Here is a 21,918-nt window from a genome sequence, read left to right as displayed (position 1 = left end):
GCTTTGTAATTAATTGGACGGAACAGATGAGTCACTGAATCTTGAATGGATGAGCCATGTGCAGCATGTTAACATCGTTACAGCAATAAGTATGAGATCGTGTACAATCAATTTTAACAGTGCAACCACTGCAGCAGTTAGCAGCAATTTCTACTAAGTTAACATATGCAGAGAAAAAGAAAAAGCATTCAAAACATGTAGTTCTTGTCAGTCATACATAGGGATGGGTATCGAAAACCACTGTTTCAGTTCCTTGAAATTGTTTGCCATTTTTGCAAACGATTCCCTTATCGATTCCAGTCGCCCTGACTGACGTCACCACGTTGCGGAGCGTCATTTACCTGGCAGGAAACATGGCGGCTCAAACGCTCAAAAGTTTGGTTATACTTTACGAGAACGGATGACAACAGGGCAACTTGCAATACTTGCAAAGTAGATACTTCATTTAAGGGAGGAAACACCACGAATATGCAAAAGCATTTGCTCACAAAACACGCGATCGTGTTTTTAATTCTGCTCCGGACTCGTGAATCTCAACCCAGCAGCAGCGGTAACGTTTGCACGTCCTCTCCCGTTAATGCGGCAGGTAAATAATCAACTAACAGTGCATATTATGTTAGCGCGATCTGCCTTATTACAAAACCTGCCATTACTGTGCATTTAGGCCACCATGATGAGAGAGACAGACAGAGTCTGGCTCAGATGCTGGCAGTTCTCGCTGCAGTCTACCGGTAGCGTCTCCTTTCAGGCCAGGATAGACGAATGTCACCGAGCAGTGACTAAGTTTGTGGTAAAAGGCTTGAACCCATTTGCCACAGCAGATGATTTTCGGTAAGTGAATGTGTTTAATTGTAGGCAGGGACATTTCTGGATATTCTTGTGTAATTGCTACAGAATAATTTATGTTACACTTTGTTATTGCTACAGAAGAATATTTATTTTATTATTTTACATTTACAATTTTTTTCCGGGGGACCCTGTGACACCCCATTGAAGAGCCGTAGGCTGTGGCTCTCTTAAGATCTCACTGTTGGGTTTGTAAGGCCATGTTACTCCTAAATTTCTATCTTGTTCAAAGAGAAGATATAAATGGTAAAATGGTAAATGGCCTGTATTTATATAGCGCTTTACTAGTCCCTAAGGACCCCAAAGCGCTTTACATATCCAGTCATCCACCCATTCACACACACATTCACACATATAAAACAAAGTTCTAAGCTAATCGACCTTAGTGTTCTCCTTTTTTAAAAATAAGAATCGATAAAGAATCGAAAATGGAATCGGAATCATGAAAATCTTATCAATACCCATCCCTAGTCATACACATAAAAGTTGCTGAATTTAAAACCCACTGTCCTCTGCATACACACAAAGCATGCGTGACTTCCTGCAAGTTCTATTTATTAAAAACAGGATGTGCAATAAAGATGGTGACATGACAATTTTACAAACTCCTGTAAAAATCCATATACCTGCATGTTTACGCTTTACTGTCCACGCAGTATTGATCAAGTGCCAGCTGTTATTAGAAAACTTTACTGGTGCCAAAACAAACAAAGTGCATTAGGTGGAGATCCAATTAAGTGTTTATTTAGTCAAACTAGGCCATGTTTATCAGTGTTGGCTTCATTTTTCAGCCCCAAGAGGGTCCCACTTGATCTGGCCCCTGAGTTCATATATGGCTTATATGGAAACTGTTCACTGCTAACTGTTCATGTTACTTGTTCTATGACATTTACACATCAAAATATCAAAAATTACAGTGACAGTCTTTAATTCAGCCAAATTACCGCAACGAACAAGCGAAATTCTAAGTCTTGAAGGCTGTGATTGCTTCAGGTCCTGTAAATATGATTATTTTTGATATTCTTCCATTTTGCTAAGTCAACACTGGCTGGACAGAGACACTGACAGAGGAATGCCAGGATAGAGAAAGAGAGAGCAGCTGCATCATTACAAATGAAGGCCAACTTTCTCCAGTCCAGTGCTCCTCTCTGCTCACTGCCACACACATCATCTGGGCCTCTCTGCACGACTCGTGGCGTATCCTACAGGGCACCAAATATTCACTTCAGCAGACACACAAACACAGGGCACAGCCTTGAAACACGAGAGGGAGGGTATGAGGCTGTGTGTGGTAGAGGGAATGCTTTCATTGCATGAGATCTCACACCTCCACTGTACAGGAGTGGCACTGCTGAGGAAGGAAAGGCTGGAAGTGTTGGCTGTGCAGGAAGGTCAGGCTGGGTTTAAGTGAGGGCGAGGCTCACTGACTTGCTTTTGATGGCAGAGCAAATACTGATCAGCAACACTGATACAATAAACAAAGACTTTAACTGAACAAACACACACATCCACACATGTGCAATAACACTAAGTGCAATAATCTTTTCTGGCATCGTTGTATTTTTACTCAGTTGTATATAGCATTCGTATTCTATTTTTATCTTATTGTATATTTTTATTCTATTTTATTCTACTGTATATAGTATATTATTTTATTCTATTCTGTACAGCTGTGTACTGTATTTATTCTTATTGTATTCTAATTTTTGCGTCATAACTTTTGCACTGTCCACTTCCTGCTGTGACAAAACAAATTTCCCACGTGTGGGACTAATAAAGGTTATCTTATCTTATCTTATCTTATCTTATCTTGACTCACCAGCTGAAGAAATGGGGACAAAACCAGACTACAAGACCAGAGTTCACATTTAAATCCGCCTCTAATGCGGCCCTGTGGATACAGCTGGAAAGGAAAACCAGGTGGCTCGAGAAGGATGCTGAAGGCATCATTGCAACAGCCAACACAATAGGCCCTCCGCCCGAGGAAGCCAGAAATAGGAAATGTAGGGGAACCAGTCAGGAGAAATAGCCATCTGCCACGCTGTGGCACGCACGTGCTCCTGCAGGGCGAGGGTCACAATGAGACGTGTCAGGGAGGAGCTTTCTACATTCCTATCCACTGATGAAATCGATATGTAGTAAAGCAGAGTTCACACGCAGCATTAGCTGGTATCATGATGTGTTTGAGTAAACAACACAGATTCTCTAAAGCCAGTATTACTATTCTCAGCATCTTTGAAGCAGTTTGTGCCTCACTGAATGGTTCTTCAGCACCAAACAGGAGCAGACACTAGGCAAGGCAGGCCAGGCTCATCTTTCTGCTCAATATTCCAAATTAAATTTAAGTTAAAGCAATTACACAGCAGAGAGGGGGTGGCAACAGAGCCCAGAAACAAATGGAGAATTAGACATTCTTATCAGTGTACACTGTATGCTTCTGGCTGGACATAAAGCAAACAAAAGCCAGCTGTCTGCTCACTAATTTGCTGTTTTTTGTGTATTCACACTGTGAAATTAGCATGTCAATAGTGACCTTGATAGCAGTGATGGATGAACGCAGCACTGTTTGCTCTACTGCTTTGGATTTCAAATCAATCTGCTTCGAGTCCAGAGGAGCGCAGTCACTGTTTAATGGAAACAAAATTTGGTAATATTTGGTGTCTGGTTCAAAAATGTTTAAAAGATCAATTTTGTTTCCTAACCGATTAAGAGATGCACATGTTTGATTTAGCATATTTTTATACTAACCCCAGAGTCTGTGTGTTCCCTCCCGTACACCACTACACAAAAGAACCACTACCTGTCTACTGACCAGCGTTATCACCTTCCTCCTTAAACAGCTAGTGGATAATCTGAATGACATTTCAGTAGGAAAACTTCCTTAAAAGGGTGTGTGCAAACAATGTCAACTGTTATACAAGATAAGTGTTAATGAGTTGATGTTTGGTGCAGTTTTTTGTTAACATGTGTACACAAGCTGCTATTTACTGAGAGCTTTGTATTCTCCAAGTGGACGTTTATTGCAACAAATTATCGGTTATGGTTTTTAAATCTATTTTCTGTATGCCAAAGATGTCAAGTGACATTCATGCATTTTACCGCTGATGTCAACTGATGCCAAAATGTTCATTTCTTGTGTATTATAAAGTATATAATGTTATTTAATGCATTTTTTTTACAGTAATAGGCATTAAGTTTGGTGTCACCTTCTTGTCAACTGCTTTTGCTTGGAACTTTCCAGCTAATGCAAAGGCAGGGGGCATGTGTGGATGCCATATAACTTCTTTAACAAATCCTGGAGAAGCCCCAAACACTAAACTGCCTTATTTAAGATAATATTTATGCCAAACAGGAGTAAGAATTTGGTGGTGTTCATAGTGTTACGAGTCATGGAAAAAGCACACCTGGGGAGAGTACAGCCAGCAGATGGATAGGAATGATAAAACACTAGGTATTGCAACACTAAGTCCATTAGGACACAGTACAGCTATGAATGATAGGAAGCATTAGCCTCATTCAACCAGCTTTGGCCTCAGCTAATGCCCTTGAATCTCAAGGAGTTTAGCATCCCTAAATGTGCTTAAGTGCAGCTATTAACCCCAGCACCAGCGTGGCCCTCTGGCAACTGGCACTCCTTTGACTCGTAATCAAAGGAGTGGCTTCCACTAAAACCACAAGCACTATGGGCATGCATTAAGGTTGCTGCTGCCCATTGATAATGCAGGTATATGCAAACAGAAATGGCCATCCATACAATATGTCACAGTTAGCTAAATATTCCTACTGTGCAGTGATAAAAATGTATTTAGCACAAACAAAAAAAAAGTAATGGCAAAATTAGCCTTTATGTTTACCTCGGATCACAAAGAGTTTGCACGTGTCTGTAGTTGAAGAGCCCCCCCCCCCAAGTTCCTCCAGGGTCTAATTAACTGCTGAGCTGAACGGCTACTTTTCCTCTCTCACCACTGACACACAAACACAGCATCCTAATCAGCACACTTCCCATCATGGCTCATGGTAACATGCACAGCTGAGACAGATAAAACAAGCCTGACAGTGATAGAGCTGTCTCCCAAAGAAGCACCTCTCTGTTACATTTTGCTTTCAGAGCTGCCTTAATTTACTATGTAGGTCAGGCAGAAGACTACCCAGACGCACATGTTTTTCCTCATGTAATTGCCACTTTAAGCTGGTTGGGCTCATTTACATATAAACAACTGCTTGCGGTCAGGCAAATATCACTTTAAATGCTTAGTCATGCGTACGTGTCAGCTCATTAGGTACAGAAAGAAGTAAAGTCAGACGACTTGATTTAGAAAAAAGCAAATAGAGGACTACAAGGACCGCAGTGAGCAAACCTGCTGTCATCAATAATAAATACGTAACTGACTCTTTGTCCCAGAGAAGCTGCTCTTAGGTGGCCAAAGTAACTGGCATTTAAAGCAGCCTGGGACAATGTGACAGAATAATGCACTAAAAATGTAAACGTGCTATATGTTAGGGTAAAGGACAGATGCCATGCATGAGGTAAAAGACACATGTAACTCTGCTGTTACTGTGTACAGTGTCTGAGAAAATATTGCCAAGTTTGAGCTTTTCAGTTCACAATAATAAAAAACAAACTGCATCTTCCAAAGGGATCGCACTAACAGGTGAGCATGCTAGAGTGGCCGTTTGGAAGAAGTCAGGCTTTGTCAAAACAAGAGGTGAGCTCCAGCCCTCCTTTCAGTTGGCTTCATTCAGAGCCATGAAGGGCGTCTTTGTGCCAGACTGAGCTGCTGTGAAGTGAAAGGAGGAGGCGACAGGAGGAAGGTCAGAATTGTAATGAGCAGCAGTGAGCTAACAGTTATCGTAAGGGACCCTGTATGGAGCACATGACAGCATGTGATTGTTAATGAGATGACTTCTAAGCTTATTACTTCTATATTGTGGGAAAAAAAGGGAGCGGGGAAGGATAAAGTCATTCCATAGTGAACTTACACGTCGCTGAAGACCCACAGCTAACGCTACATAAGGAGGCAGACAGCTGTACCATAAACTGACACGTGAGTAAAGGGCAGTGAGCAATCATTAGTAATCATTAATGTCCTGAGATGCATGGGCGGGCAAGTGACTTAAGGCGCACGCTAATTAATTGACACGTTTTGATGCGATTGCGTTCACAAGAAAGACGTTCCACTATAACCATTATCACTGGAGAGGGATGGAGGAGGGAAAACACTTGGGCCAAGCAGGACTGTCGTCATGGTGATAATGCACCCCTCGTATCTGCCTGTCATCTGTAAAAATAAGGCTCTATTAGTTCCTGTCTCTTTCAGGTACCCGTCTCCTAAAGGGCACTTTCTTCTGATTGGCTGATTTGTGGAAGCCTGCCAAGGAGCAGGCGCTGCCTCGTTCTTTTGCCAAAGTGTTGGCACAGTGTTGTAAAACTACTAAAAAACAGTGACTGTGGCAATCTCTCAAATCCAGCCAAGCATGCTGGAGACTGAATCCAAACCAGAATTAGAAAACACAGCACAAACATGACAACGATTACTGTGGAACTTTGTTACACACATCAAATTACTGCACAGGTAACACTGTATCAAAAGCTGTATAGAGCAGTAGCTACATATGTCCCTGTTAAAAGGAGTAAATAAAAATATGTTACATTTCCTGACTAAAGTAACAGAGCTAGTTTTTTTTTTTTTTTGCTATTGGCAAGCAACTGTGTATTATCTCACTTCACTTGATTAATTGGATGCTGGAATACTTAAAACAGCTAAAATAATACTTAAGTAGTGCATCGTCTTGCAGCGATAACAGTCCTTCTGATGCAGCTTGTGTTAATTTCTACTCAGTAAGGGCTCAATTTAACTAGTAACATATGAACATGTGAACAAAGTGCTGTCTGAAGAGGCCCCTGATCAATGTGACAACTTCCCCACACATAATTCTGCCAAACATGTCACTTTAAGTCTCAAACATTATTATTATTTGTGGGTCACTAATATCAAGGGGAAGTCGTGTTTCCCGTCTCCATAAACAACAATTGCTTGAAACATAGCCCAATTACAAAGTAACTGCTGAGACGTGACACATAACGGTCTTAGAACCTGCAGTCAAAGACTCTAAATCGACAATGACGTTACATAAATAAACAGAGATGACCTCCATCAGCTGAGACAGACACACTGCCTTTTGAAAGATCTCTTTTTTTTTTGACCCAGTTGAATTTGGCTGGCAGTCTCCTGGCTGCTTTGGAAGTCATAACTCACTATGGCTGGGTTAACAGCAGACAGGGCACCGACACAATGCTTCATTCATGCGCCTTCTGGAGTCGTGAGATAAACGAGGTCAAAAAATGCAAAGCGCTTCTACGATGACTGTGCAGAGAACAGACATCGCAATGCGCCGCAGAAGAACATCAATGGTCAATAGGCAGGTCTGTGGGACTGGCTGAAAGAATGATTGAGCGAGATTGTGAAACATCGTGAACTCATCAAATTCTCCCCAGAGATCCAGATGTGCAGTGGTATGCAACTGCACAATGACACATCTGTGATTCTAAGAAATCCAAAAGGGTTGTAGCGGTCAGTGTAATTTAAATAACAGTGCTCTACTGTACGCAAAATCACCTCCAGTATTTGCATCTTTCAGTCTGATCACATGGATCATTTGCATACTGTGACAGAGAACAGTGGCTCTCAGCTTCTAGGCTTCTCACTATACTGGGGTAATGTGTGAACATATCATTGAAGCACCTTCAGCAGCAAACCTGAAGCCACACCTCTGTTTGAGGTGCCTTCCACCATATGCACATGAATACATACATTATCAAAATGCCATATATTGTATAAAAAAGATGCATTCAGCCACCACCGCCGCATCCATTTTGATCTCAAGTGTTTTAGTCACGTACATAATGAGTTTTGATGAAAGGGATGGATCTGATTATGCAACACATAACACTGCATGCCCATACAGTACTGACTTGGCATTTATTTTCATACAAATGATCCAAACAGTAAGTAAATAACACATTGTATTGAATATGATACAGTAACTGGGTCCATATACTCATTAGAGAAGTATTTACTGAGGTCAAAAAATAAGAGATAAGAGATAAGATAAGATAAGATAGAACTTTATTAATCCCTCGGGTGGGTTCCTCTGGGAAATTCGACTTCCAAAAAGCACAGCAAGTAAGGCTCAGGATAAATTCTCACAGACTTCTATGCAAACCGACGTCTTTTTGCAACCGAGTAGTCGCCCCCTGCTGGGGAAATGCAGGTTTAAGGAACTTTCATGTTGGCTTCACATTCAGAACCAGGGACAGTTTTTATTTTAACTGCAGCCTACAATCAACACTCATTTCTGGCATAATAATAAGACTTAAACCCTCTCTCCCAGGAGAAAGGCCTCTGCTTAACACATAACACCACTTCTTAATTTCCAAGCAGGCTTTTTCTAGTCTTCATACTACCGACCTGATTTGGTTTGAAAAGATGTGTGACTGGCCGAGGTCTTCCGTCAGGGGCTAGAATTTCAAGTCAGAGCCCAGAGGAAGTGCAGCAATTTGGCTCCTGCTCAGATGACTTAAATTACAATATACTAAAAGGTTTACATGAATTTCCTATGTCCAGTGACGTCAAACAGACCACCTAATCTTATAAACCTAATGCGACATACCTGGGGAGCACTGAAAATCAGACAGACAAAGTTAGCAATTATCTGGACCGCACAAACAGAGCTGTTAGGGGCTTAAAAATCAGATAATTCCCTCAAGGAGGAGGCTGAATATATAACGTATGGCTAGAATCATGACTTCAAACAATGCTGAGAATGCTCAACTATTTCTGCTATATATAGTAAAAAAAAAAATGGGACACTGATAACATGGGACCCATAGCACCTTTAAAAACTGATGATTTTAGACAATTCCTTTAAATGGTGGAGATTTAAATGAAGCTGGTTGCATGAAATCGCTCCATAGTGGTATCTGACTTCCTTTCATGCACCTGGCTGACTGGGATTGTGTGATAATAGCAAGTCAGTGGGAGACTGCAGCGACACAGTTACACCCGTGGTATGACTGAGTCATGCATGAGGGCAAGCTGGAAAGAATTTGTCAGAAAAATAAGAAGGATGGAAAGAGACATTAGTCAGAGAGATACATGACCAACAAAGATATTATTGATATGGAAAGAAGAAGAGAAAAACCTGATCTGTTTTCTATTTTTCTGAATCGTTCCATCTCTCCGTTTGTTTATTGGGCAGCTGGATATATTTCATATGTTACACACATGCACAGAGAAAGAAAAGAACACAAAGGGTCACCGGTCGTTAGCAGGAAAACGCTGAAAGAAATCCTCAATATCACCCAAGCGCACACTTCCCACACACAACAGGAAGTGAGACACACTTTACTACAGAGTACCCAAGTATCACTTCCTGTTGACCGCGTTGCTGCGTCGCACGTTACTCCGCAGTGTCAGTTTATGCTTTTTATTGCTCAAGCGTGATCTAAAAATAGGCCCAACAAGGTTAAAAAGGAAAAAAGTGCAGGACCTGGTGTGGTTACAATAGTCTTAGCGGAAAAACCGGACCAAAAACTTGGGGGCTTTAACTCATATCCGCACATGCCTCTTGTCCCTGTTCCCTGATGGCCAATTAAGACACACAGACAGACCTATTCCTGAACACAGCGCATAAAAGGACATCTGAGCGGAACAACAGAGGACAAGACGGGGAATAAAGAGCCACATAAGCTGATGACAGTGCATCAGCCGGCAGCATGCTAGAGAAGATGATGACGGGGCCACTGGTTAAGTTTGTGCAAGTTGAAAATATTACTCAAGTAGTTTCCCAACACCGCAGCTGATTGCACAGGTATCTTTGTTTTGACATGCTGCAGTTAGCTACACACAGACACTCAGTAAGTGGGAGTGTTTTAACAGGCTGATCAGCGAGGTGTTTTCAGGCCGGGAAGGAATTAAGTAGCGACGGGTCATAACAGGATAAGATATGAGTTAGCGTTTAGCCACATCGTCTGGCTCTTGTTTTTCACTGAATCATGTGGAAAACAGTACAGCTTTATTTATTGTTATTTTTTTAAAACTCGATTGCCCCTCTAAATATGTCTAATTTAGTCTTTCGACTAAAAAAACTATGACAAGTGTTTTACGTATTCCTACGACTGTGACTATGTGTTATTCTCACATTGCTCAGTCAGGCAACATGTAAATGTTCAAGGCATCAGTGTATGTATGAAGATGGCTTGAGTGTCACCAACACCTTATTCATTTAACATGTCACCCATGTGAACTGGTGATACAGCTGTAATGATTTCAACCATTATTTACCAGTAATAACTGTTGCCAATCCACCCCAGTGCGTTAGAGAGGATTTTCTTATATAATTCAGAAGCTAAGGATGGATGGATGGAATGAGAAGTAATGCCGGCTTCTCATTTCTCCTCATGTGGATAATAAAAATAAAGACAGAAACCTTTTCCACACACGGCAGATTTACTGACTGACACTAAACGAGAAATCTCTGAAAGCTTCTCTTCCATTCCTGTTCAAATATAATAATAGAGGAAAATATCCTCATTAAGACTCTAGTCTAATAATGCAGAATTATTCAACGCTAAAAGCCTGCCTCAAATCCCATTCTATATAAAAATCTGGCCTCCCTAATGCCCTTGGATTTAAAAACACACACACACAAACACACACACACATACACACACAATGTGATTCCTGTTCCAAAGCCTGGACCCCAAGTTCATGCCACACAACAGTCCCTAATGGGTCCATGCAGAAGAAAGCGGGCATGTCGAAGGGGCAGGGACGGGGAGGTTTCTACTTTCCTTTTCTCCAGGAATGCTCACTTGTCCGCACAGCGTGGCGGTGAGCTGAAAGAGCTTCCCCCGTCCGGCCATTCATCCAACACACAAAGGCAATTTCACAGGATGACAAGCTTTCTCTCTGCTTTTCTTCCTCACTGCTCCTCATCGTCTATCAGTTCATTCCTCTGTCTCTAAAACACACTTTTTCACACTTGCGCTCCCAGGCTGTCATTAACATGTTAATGGACATCCAGTAGAACATGAACGCAAACCAGTGGGAAACTTGTGGTGAAAAACACAAGCGGAGAAAGCAAAAAAAGAAGGCCTGGGAATGTCGGCATACCACTCTATCTCCTGGCTGACTCCGTCTGCGAGGGTGGTTAATTTGTCTGGAGCTAAACCACTCAGCAGCACCGCTCAGCCAAAGGGCCCTTCATCCATCAGGCTGATGAATGCAAGCAAAGTCACCCTGAAGAAAACGGAGCCCTTCTGTAGACTACATCAGAGGTGCTCTCTTCTCGTGTACCTTTTTATCATTTAAGAATGTGATAAATACAGAAAAAGGTTATTTTTCCATAATGAGTGACCTGCTCTGGTTATAGCAACTCAAACAGAAAACACTAACACTGGTTGGACTCCCTCATTTATACAATGTGGTTTAACCACAATGGTGTGTGTGGTAGCTGGAAATAAGTCATCAGATGACAAGATTAATTAGAAATGTTAGCTAGTTAATATGCACTTTATTAACCCCTAAGTTGCTTTTCTGCAGCCAATATTTAGCTGTTCCAAACAGCTTGATTTTTTTTTATATCATACTCTGTAATGTTTATCTAAAACAACATGCCATGATGTGGTAATAGTTGGAAATTTGGAAAATTATGCATCAATTGTCCTGACATACAGGCATACATTTGGTGGTGTGGCCTTCCTAATGCATTCACACATTTGTAGCTATGACTGGCCTAGTAGCAGCTAGCTAGTGTTAGCGTAGCTGTCACTTTAACAATAGAGAACAAACTCCACACACAAAGCATTTTCACACATGCTCTTATGCATTATGATAAAGAAATAGTTTTTTTTTTTTTTTTAATTTCCACATCTGGCAAACACACTGAAGCGGGTAAACATAGGAAAAACAACTTCATGGTTTTCAGGCTATTGCTAACAAAGGAAATGCAAGCTAAGCTAAGATGTATTTTTAATAACACATGTACAATTAACATTTCTTTTAAGCTTGTTAACAATATGAATGTTAAACTAATTTAATGACACTCATTTTACATTTTCTTTTTTTCTTCAGTGATGACAAATTTGCCTGACTATTCTCTTGTAATTTGTACATTTGGGCATCGTTTGCACTTTAAACATGTTCAGTGGGCTGCCAGAGAGCTCATCACCAGTCAAAAGTGCTGTTAGGTAAGCGTATCAGAGGTGGAAACATGTATTTATGATGACATCCTTAGTATTCAAGTTATAAATAAACCCGTGCCTTTGGGTGGCCCTGCAGAGCAGGTGTCTGAGAGCTTGTGTAGTGCTGATGAACCATGGGCATGATTTAGATTTCAAACTACTGCAGATATCATCTACTGTTAACTGTAGCAGTCCTCTATTATGATGACAGCTCAATAACACACTGCATGTTTAGCGTCACTCAAACCCCCTTGACCTGATTACTGCTGGCTTTTAGTCTGCATAATGCTTCATAGTTACCTGTTATCTACACACTGTTCATATTGATCATGCAGGAACAACACAAACACGGGGATACCTAAAGAAAATGTTTGGATTTGTTTATGTGCTGGACTGGACCAAGACAGAAAAGTTGAATGCGGTAAAACCTAAACAGTGAACTGAAAGATGCTAAAGATGCTACAGTTATATTTTTCTGCGGGCTTTCATTATAGCCAACATCCTTCACATTACACACAGTCACATTATGGAGACGAGCGATTGCCCAAACTGTCCATCTACTGAGCTTTACATGCTATAATTAGCAGGTACAGTCTGGTCCAGTCAGCAGCATGAACGAGCGTCTGGCTGTGCAGCTTAGATATCTTCTATCAGTGAGACGAGAGAAACCAGATTCACATTTGATAATTCAATTACAGTTTTTTTAATTTCAAAGGGCAGTCACTTCAAGGGGCCTTATATTCTAAGGTAAAAGATGTTACAATAACATAGAGAAAAACCCAACAATCAGATGACTCCCTATGAGCAAACATTTGGTGACACTGGGAAGGAAAAACTCCCTTTTAACAGGAAGAAACCATCAGCAGAACAGCACGCAGGGAGGGAGACAGGACAAATACACTTTAAAAAGGACTGAGGAAGCTTTTCAACAGGTGTTCTGATTTCAGTGTGTCCAAGTAGGACTTTATCACCTTCATACTCATGTAGCCATTCAGAGATGTCACCTGCCCCATGGAAGGAGCATTAGACCACTCTTGACAGGACAGAATTGTTAAAGGACTAAAGTGATCACCCAGTACAACTCTGCATTTATTTAGAGGGAATTCTCTCAAAGGTAGGGATCCATCAAATCCATTCAAATCCATCTTGTGGTCCAAATTAGAGTCCTTATCAGGTCAATTCTTGCTCAAGGGTTCAAGTTTTTCTGTTGATTTGTCATTATCACGTACGTATTACTAATCAACCTGAATAATGACTGATGCAGAAAACACACCCCAGTGCTGTCAGTTTCATGCTCAGCAGTCATGCTGTGCGGCTGCTTGACCTTTTCAACTTCCTTGTGATCTATGTTGCATTTTTCTCAGAATTACAACAGAAATCGATTTTGGAATTTCACAATGACACAAGTGATGAAGTGAATAATTGAAAGGGATTTTACACAAACGTCACAAGGTGCCAACAGTCGCTTTAAAAAGACACAGCATGCTGTGCTGTGCCTGTTGCTCATCACTGTAAAAGTGCACCGCAGAGCTGAGCTGTAGAGCTGCACTTCCTTCGCCTTCAACAAAACGGAACCACACGAGGGGACAGAAAGCGCACCTGAAACTCATGCTCGTCTTACATTTCAGTTCAACTCTCAGATTCCCCATTAGCGTGTGACCCACAGCCATTCAAGCTTCTGCGAAAACGAGAACATTTATCAGAATAAAAGCACAATCTTAACAAGGTGATTAGTGACCCAGTATGCTCATTTTCACCTATATACTTTTATCCTTGGCCTCCACTAAAGTAGTTTTGTGTAATACACATTTCAGATACACGTTTGAATATCAGTGTCCACCACTTTAACATTATATATGTGACAGAAGACAAAGAAAAACCTCAACACTTTAAGTAGTGTGAGACTATAGTCCAACTCTCAGGCACTTACTGGACCGTCAACAGTCTGAAGTATTTTTGTTCATGCAGGGACACCTGAGAACCTTTGCACAGCCTTCTGAATGATCCCCAAAACAGGACCGGGCACTTACAGGATGACAAACTGGGGCATCGTCCTTCTTCTTTTTCTTGCATTTTCACAAAGCATCTACCCAGGAGGAAGTTAAAGAACAGAAATGATTCTACTGCAAAGCTATACAGGACACCTAAAACCAACGGGACTGAAATGTATTGTACATATGTCTCAACAACCTGAGGGCATTACTCTGGATGCAGCAAACTGGAAATGCTAATACAAGCTTCACACCACAGGAGTGCTAGATTAATAAGAAAGAGAAACCAGAGGAAGAACTGCAAAAGAAATCCCAATGGAAGCCAAGAAGCTGCTCAACAAGACCGACAGGTTCACTGTAATGTAGACCAAGTATGCTTATCTGCTCATGTAAAACCTGAAGAACATGTGTGGTGCTGTTCGCTTCCACCGGTGATTTTCCATTTTCCCAAAATCCTCGTGGTTATTATTAGTTCTTAATTCTGTACTCAGTCATTCAAGCAGGGGTAAAGGGAGGACACACAATACAGAGACGGCTGGCTGGATGATGTAACTGTTAATATTAACAGTCAGACTTTAATTTCACTGAGTAAACCCAACTTGGATTTAAAAACAAGTAAATATTGAATATTTCTTTCAATTTGATTTGGTGAGATCAATTAAAACAATCATTGTTTTGTCTGTTGGAAATTCAGTTTATGTAGACAGCAGCTGATATGTGATTTTCAATGATTTATCACAGTTATTTGATAAGATAAGATAAGATAACCTTTATTAGTCCCACACGTGGGAAATTTGTTATATTATGTATTATTATTATGTTATGTATTATCAAATAAGATTGCATGTAATTGCCAACTAAACTCCAGTCAGTCTCAGACTGATATCAGACACAAAGCAGACTGACTTTATCTGAGGGCAACAGTGATCTTATTCTACACCTATTTAAATAAAAATAAATATAGTGAGATAACTTTATTTAATGAATAAAACAGATATATAGACAAAGTTTAACTGTCATTTGATTTGACAAAAGATGATAAATTGCAGTATATTTTACTGCAACACTTAGTGTACTGCTAAATACTAAAAATTATATAATATTATTATATGATGAATGACTTATTCTCACCTTCAGCATAGAACATCCTAATATGAAATAATATATGACTGTAAGCTTTTGTTACCCCAAATATTCAACTATTATGGACGGATTATAAGACGACAAACACATAAACCAAACATTTTTAGATTTATGTCTAATTTTGCATTCAATGTATGTTGAATTCAATTGTTGAATTAAATGTTTGCAAAGTACAATCAGTATTAGACGTTGTGTTCATGCATCACAAAAGTCAAATGAAGAGAGGGTAAAAACAAACCGGTCAATGTGGTCAAAGGCAAAGTTCACATTCTTCTGTTGAAGAAGCCTGATCACATTTCAGCTCATGAGGTAAGCAATAAGCAATGAGGAATGAGCAATAAGCAGGCCACAGGCAGATTACTATCAGCTCACACGCCCTGATAAAAGAGGAAGTTTTAGTGCTTCAGTCCCTCGGGTCAGCCAATCAGTGACTGCGTAAGACTTTCACAGAGCTGTCGTGAAAACGGTGATGCAAGAAAGGGCAGGCGTGTGGGCCGTGTCTGCTGATGAAATTTCAGTGGTCAGCTGATATTGCGATTCACTGTAATTTTATTTTCAACTTTACCACCAAGTCTGCCATCTGTAAAATTTACCACTGCTTTCTACGAGCATCTACTTGGAGTTCAAGTCCAGTCACGGTGTGAGTGCGTATATCTGATAAACATTACACAATTTTATAACAATTATTAACCACAAAAAGTGATCCCAGAATGTGGCTGTTACATCTGCTCAGTGTGCATGTGTGACACCTGAGATAGTTGTCTCTCTATCTTGATCTTAGCTTTCTATTTTGGTTTCTTTTCTTGTGTTACAAACTAAACTTTCTACACTAACAAGCAAAAATGCTGTTTTAATTCAAAGCTTTGACCAAACACACTGGAGTTCACCTCTCATCTGAAACCACTTTAAAGTTTCACTTTCACTTGCTGCTCACTATTGTTTTCACTGGCAAAAGATGGCAGTACTCCACAATATTAGCACATGTTAGAGAGACGCTTGTTCTTGGCTGCTAGGCGTCCAAGTTCTGCACCATGCGAAGGTGAGGACACAAGCATGCGTGCTAACACGGCTGCTGGAAGACACTGAGCTGATAATTAAAGCTCGCGCAAAGGGGGTGATTCTCTTGGAAAGGACAGTCCTGCATTAGTGTGATCAAATACTATTTGCCTATTTGCACTACTCTGCCTGGTTTGCACTCAATGTCATTTACCCTTATATTGTATATTGTATAGCTTTCTTGTTATATGTAAAATTGTATTATATTATTTAATTTTTTTACTTTAAAATATTTTACTTGCATTTTTAATCACTCTTATATTTAAATGTTCATTTTCTATTTTATCTAGGGATTGAGAGTAACGAAGTTTCTATTCTCTGTATGTCCTGTACATGTGGCAGAATTGACAATAAAGTTGACTTTGACTTTGAAAAAAAAAAAAAAAAAAAAAATTCTGAATTTCGCAACAGTTGCCAGCACAGATAAAAAGGTCAGACAGATGCAATTTCTTATTCGTGTTGACAGTCCCATGTCTTTGTCATTTGATGGGGTTTAATGAATACTGGAAGAACTCGAACACTTTGTCTGATAAGAAACAATCGAGCGGCAGTCCGAATTTTCCAACTAAAGGTGGAATGATTGCACACGTTTGGCTCTTTTCAAAGTGAGAAATTCCCATGTGAACCTAATGGTGACATTGTTACCTAGCAATAGGTCATCTACCTTTGAGAGGAATTAACTGAGCTGTTGTGAATCAGTGTTCCATAAATATGATGCAACTGAAAGGAGAGAAAAATATCTGGACCAGTAATTTCCCACACTTCTTAACACATTACCATGTGGCTGCTGATAAAACACTAAGAATTAGCATCAAGCTACATGTATTATTATTTTGTGTGTGTGTGTGTGTGTGTGTTCATTATATCTACCAATAAACATTTATATTCTTGAAAAATCTGAATTTCTAACCTTTAAATTAAAACTGCTCCAGTCATGTTAGCGTGACAAAGCTAGCTCCTAACTCAGAGCGAGCTAATGGCTCAGTCACATGAGTGAATTTCTGTTTATTTAGACAAATATTTAATTACTGCAGTTAACCGGCGTATAATCACAATCACAGTCTGATATCAGACTGATAACCAATATCTGACTGCTCCGTCTTAGGGCAATATTTATGGCGGCTTTTAGTGATGGCATTGTTGTGCAATCTTATTTTGTAGTTTTGCTTTAGTAAAGTTTTCCTTTAAGGACAGACTTTGCAGTTAAATTATATTTTATTGCAATATCACAATGTTAAGAAATTGTGATAACATTGTATCATGAATGAATCGCGGGTTCATGGGTTGTCTGCTGATTCCCACCCTTAATTGAAAGGGCCTCAACTTTCCGGTGCCAGCTTCAACTCCAGGCAAACTCATCTGATCTCTTTTGAAGAACAAGGACTGATTGATTTAAAAATAGATAAAGAAATAAAAGGTTTATCTATATGGAAAATAATTAACAGCTGCAGTAGCAAAGTTTTGTGTGTCTATAAAGCAGTAAAGGAACCTAAAAAATGTACAGTATCATGTTTATAATATTCTGACTTGGTGTGATTATGGAGGTGGAGTTCAACAGAATTTGCAAACACTGTTTCATGTTTGCCCAACAGAACGCCAACAGGATCGGGCCCAGACGCAGACCGGCTGAAGAGAGGTGGGTGGAAAGGAACAGGCGGCGCACATGCAGTGAAGCTAAGAGGAAATGAGCTGGGAGGAAAGAGAGGAGGAAGAAGGGCTAGTGACAGAGCTGATGTAGTTGGCATGCGGGTCCAGTTGAGTTCACTGGGACAGACTCACTTCGTTTGAGCAACCTTTAACACTGAAAAGATAGTTTTTGCTCCCTTGTTGTCACGTGCCTGTGCTGGTGTGACTTCTGATTTAGGGTATGCATAAGTACATACTGAGAAGACTGCAGTCATGGCATGAGCAAATATCCACTGTACATCAGTCCCATCCCTTTTGTTAGCTCATGTTACAGAATCAGGTGAAGCCAGGGAGCAAACAAGGCAGCAGTGTGGGAATGAATGGAGCCGCAGAGGCCTTATCTCCATACAGGAGACTGACTATTACACAACTATTACACTAAGAATCAGCAGCGGTTCCAGTATGAGGAAGACCGACTGTACATGGGGTTATACAGCCTGTCTGGCATCCTGCTCATGAGCAAACATTTCTAACCTTCAGCTGCAGTCCCCTGAGGAGGCCTGCTCCATGGCAGTCGCACTACACTTGGCCCTAACAGACACCTTGACACAATGTTCAACAGAGACCTGACACTATGGAAGAATCCATCCATCCATCCATTTGCTTCCGCTTATCCTTTTCAGGGTCGCGGGGGGCGCTGGAGCCTATCCCAGCTGTCATAGGGCGAAAGGCGGGGTACACCCTGGACAGGTCGCCAGTCTGTCGCAGGGCTAACACACAGGGACAGACAACCATTCACACTCACTAACACATTCACACCTAGTGGCAATTTGGATTATCCAATTAACCTATCCCCACAAGCTGCATGTCTTTGGACGGTGGGAGGAAGCCGGAGTACCCGGAGGGAACCCACGCAAACACGGGGAGAACATGCAAACTCCACACAGAAAGACCCCGGCCTGATGGTGGAATTGAACTCAGGACCTTCTTGCTGTGCGGCATGATATGGAAGAATCCCATAATGGTAAAAATGGCAGCTGTTCCACCACTGCACCCAACGAGCTTGTTACAGTCAAACAGCAGCAGTGCACGGGCTCAGCAGAGGTTCAGCGGCGCAGTGGCAAAAATACAGCATGTCTCATTATCATGTAAATATGAAGGTACATGTACTTGTTGTTTTCTTGACTTATGATGATGTGATTTAGCGTGTCGTCTCTTCTGCTCTTTGCTAGCAGGGACAGAGACAATGATTGTGTCAGCACTTTGGAAATAAGCTGTATAACATGAGTATAACACATTGGGAATAAAGCATGCCAATTCAAGCTCGTTTAAATAAGGGCTCTCAGACCCAAAGAGGTGCCCAGGGTCATTGTCAAGCTGGCTAGCAAGCAGCAAGACTTGCTTCTGGAAGAGTTTTGAAACAGCCTCTCCTATAGGTCAGGGTAACTGTGTTCCACAGGAGCATGACAACCGATGTGGAGGTGGCTGACATGTGGAGTTATCGTACTACAATAACTCAAAGTTGACTTTGAGTTACTGTAGTACGATAACATAAGACAGGACAAGTGGGAAGGAGCAGGTCGAGTGTGTTAAGTGAAAGTGACAGTTACTGATAAGGGGGAAGCTTGTTCATGCATATCTTTTCTTTAGAATTTGCTACAGCTTTTTTTTTCTTTTTTGTGTTATAAACCATCTGAGAACAAACCAAGAACCCACTCTGAGTGCTACGCGTGGTTCTGCTGCGATGTGAGCACCCCCCTAATAGGCCTACTAGGCCGATCGTGGCTCAAGAGTTGGGAGTTCGCCTTGTAATCGGAAGGTTGCCGGTTTGAGCCGTGGATCGGACAGGTCGTTATGTCCTTGGGCAAGACACTTCACCCGTTGCCTACTGGTGGTGGTCAGAGGGCCCGGTGACGCCAGTGTCCGGCACCCTCGCCTCTGTCAGTGCACCCCAGGGTGGCTGTGGCTACAATGTAGCTTGCCATCACCAGTGTGTGAACGTGTGTGTGAATGGGTGGATGACTGGATGTAAAGCGCTTTGGGGTCCTTAGGGACTAGTAAAGCGCTATACAAATACAGGCCATTTACTAAATAGCTTATAGGAGCTCTTGACATCAGATCACGTGACCTGCACAGAGAATGCCACGTTGTCATGGAACTGTAGATGTTCAAGTGTTTTTTGTGCCAATGAGGATCACGTGAATTTATGAAAAGCTTCACTCCAGCCACTAAAAACAAGAAAGAAATTGTTTAGGCCTCCTTGGCTCTTATGGCGCCAACTACAGCCTTTATTTATTCATTCAGTTACTGGGTGTTGCTGGGGTTTTAACCATTTTTACCAAGGTAGTGATCCATTCTTCAACTCATCACTTACTTCTTTAGATGACATCCTGAACAATGCTAATATTTTATTTAAGTCTAATATTTAACCTTAGGAGACCTGGTCTGGACCCTGGACTGCAAAATGTTCACTTCTGACCCACCTTCTGTCCTTCCTGTCATTATTAAAGTGATGACGCAAAAGTGCAACAAATGTAGTAGTAAGCTGGGGTGGGTTAAACTGGTTCTGCTACCACACTGGTCGGACCTGAAGTGTCCATAAAATGCGCATGAATGTGATGTAGCGTATTTACATTCTGTGCCAACGCATTCCAAAGCATTGGCTCACCTTATTTTAATGAAAATGTGGCAAAATGAAAGACAATGAAGGGCTTTTTAAATAAGCAGTGTAGCGAGTTTTACTGCTTTAGTAAAGCAGCATCTGCTAAACTAGTTATGCAACTGTTTGCACCTCAAGTCGACGTAGTTAAGGTAATGTTTACTCTTATGGTCTGTCATTAGCACTTCCTTTAATGTTCGTAATGACTTATCGCTGTCTGAGATCACGGGCTCCCTCTCTAAATGAGTTTAAACAGACTCCCTGACAGCCAGGGATTAATTAACCATGATAAATATAATCATCTTAATTTTATATTAATCATGGTTAATACTGGGGATATTTATAACTGTAGGGAAATGACTACAACTAGTGACACCACAGCTATATAGAGCAGGTCACTTGTTTCAGCATCTTAACTTATGTCATCATGACTGGAATATCTTTGAGGTTGCTAATGAAACAAAACAATGCAGCTGAAGATGTTACCTCTCACCTTGTTACCGTCCTACACACTCTCCTGTTTCCTGCAGCTTGGTAGCTAAGCAGGAACATGTTTTCCCAGATATAACCTAATACTTCCCCGGATGCTTTTGTGTCTTTGAACCCGTTTGTTTTCGGTGTTCAGCAGACCTGACCTATTAAAGCTCACTGCCAGCTGAGCTCTGCTGCCAGGCTGTGGGGCAAATAAAGCCTGTGTGATGTAGAGCTCGGCAGTTCTTACCACCATTCTCTCACAGCAGGGTCACCGCTCCTGGATGTGATCTCCAAAATAAGCTGCACTGCTCCACATTCAAACTAGAACAACCTCTGTGTGTGTGTCTTGTCCTGCATGCAGGCCTGGTCTCTGGGGGTTTCTAGTTTTCTGTGTGTGACAGTTTCACTAATATGGGTTAAATCTGCTGTTTGACTGAAGACCTTGCCTCGCAGGGAGTCCCCATATACTCACATCTAAACTGCACGTCTTCACTAATGCATCATTTTATGAATGCAAAACATTATAACATCCTGTCAGAGACGTTTGCAACTTGCAAACGTTTGTGCACAGATTTTGCAAAGGGGGAGGAAAAGCAGTGTTTTGCTCAGGAGCACAGCAGCTGCAGAGCTCCCTGTTAAGGACACAAACAGCTTGCTGTAAGTCATCCAAGAGGACACTTTCAACGCTCACCGCGGGTGAGATAAAGCTCGGGGCATCTATCATTAACAACCACACCTGCTAACTAAGCTCCCACTTCTAGGTCTTATCCACTGCAGCACTGTGAGCATACTAAGGCGGTATGTGGTGTTAAAGAGTGGCCCGGTGCAGCCTGCACGCTAGGCCCGCAACATCCATCCTAACAGCAGCAGGAGGAGGA

At 41.3% G+C, this 21,918-nt stretch overlaps 1 protein-coding gene across 1 annotated transcript in view; it reads right to left on the bottom strand.

The window, feature by feature from the left end:
* Positions 1–21,918, bottom strand: part of gfod1 (glucose-fructose oxidoreductase domain containing 1) — a 35,679-nt gene that overhangs the window by 13,203 nt on the left and 558 nt on the right. The gene's annotated exons all lie outside the window — the stretch shown is intronic.

The sequence above is a fragment of the Diplotaxodon limnothrissa genome, linkage group LG9 (assembly GCF_057381915.1).
Source record: "Diplotaxodon limnothrissa isolate DT_005_m linkage group LG9, D_limnothrissa_male_GT1.1, whole genome shotgun sequence".
Lineage (NCBI taxonomy): Eukaryota > Metazoa > Chordata > Actinopteri > Cichliformes > Cichlidae > Diplotaxodon > Diplotaxodon limnothrissa.
This window is presented reverse-complemented; position numbering and strand designations above follow the sequence as displayed.